This window comes from Gavialis gangeticus, unplaced genomic scaffold (genome assembly GCF_001723915.1).
Source record: "Gavialis gangeticus isolate Ggan-Ray unplaced genomic scaffold, GavGan_comp1, whole genome shotgun sequence".
Taxonomy (NCBI): domain Eukaryota; kingdom Metazoa; phylum Chordata; order Crocodylia; family Gavialidae; genus Gavialis; species Gavialis gangeticus.
This window is the reverse complement of record NW_017728998.1, coordinates 28,039,447-28,040,210: the sequence shown is the minus strand read 5'-3', so window position 1 is coordinate 28,040,210 and position 764 is coordinate 28,039,447.

Here is a 764-nt window from a genome sequence, read left to right as displayed (position 1 = left end):
GTAGAGGGGGAGGATCACCTCCTTGGCTCTGCTCGAGATGCACCTGTGGATGCATGACAAGGTCCGGTTAGCCCTGCCAACCATGACCTCGCATTGTCGGCCCATGTTCATCTTGGAGTCAATAATGACTCCAAGATCTCTTTCGGCCTCTGTGCTCTCGAGTAGGGAGTTCTCCATTGTGTGAGTGTGCTGCTGGTTCCTATCAGGGGGTAAAGAAATAGGCAGAGGGAGAAAAAATTATTTGTGGGGGCTGAACACATGCACTCATGTGCATGCACCCCCCCAGTGGGAAGTCTGCGGGGGAAAGGGCAGAGGAAGGGGAAAGGGCCATGGGGGGGGGCACAGGGAGTTGGGCTGGGGCAGGCCTTGCACAGCCAGGGCGGGGTGCAGGATGGAACCGAGTGACTCATCTGGGGGGTGCCCAGCATGGGGAGGAGGCAGCAGCTTCTGCTGCTGCATGCACACCAGGAGGCATGGGAGGCACGTGCCCAGATCTGCGTGGGGTGGGGCCAGCTATGGGCCGCGCCAGGCACTTCCAGGCGAGAGGCTGGGCCATGCTTCATAGTTTCATAGTTGGTAGGGTAGGAAGGGACCTGAGCAGATCATCAAGTCCAACCCCCTGCCCTGGCAGGAAAGAGTACTGGGGTCAAATGACCCCAGCAAGGTGTACATCTAGCCTCCTTTTAAAGACCCCCAGGGTAGAAGCCAGCACCGCTTTGCTTGCAAGTTGGTTCCAGATCCTAGCCGCCCTAACAGTGAAGTAG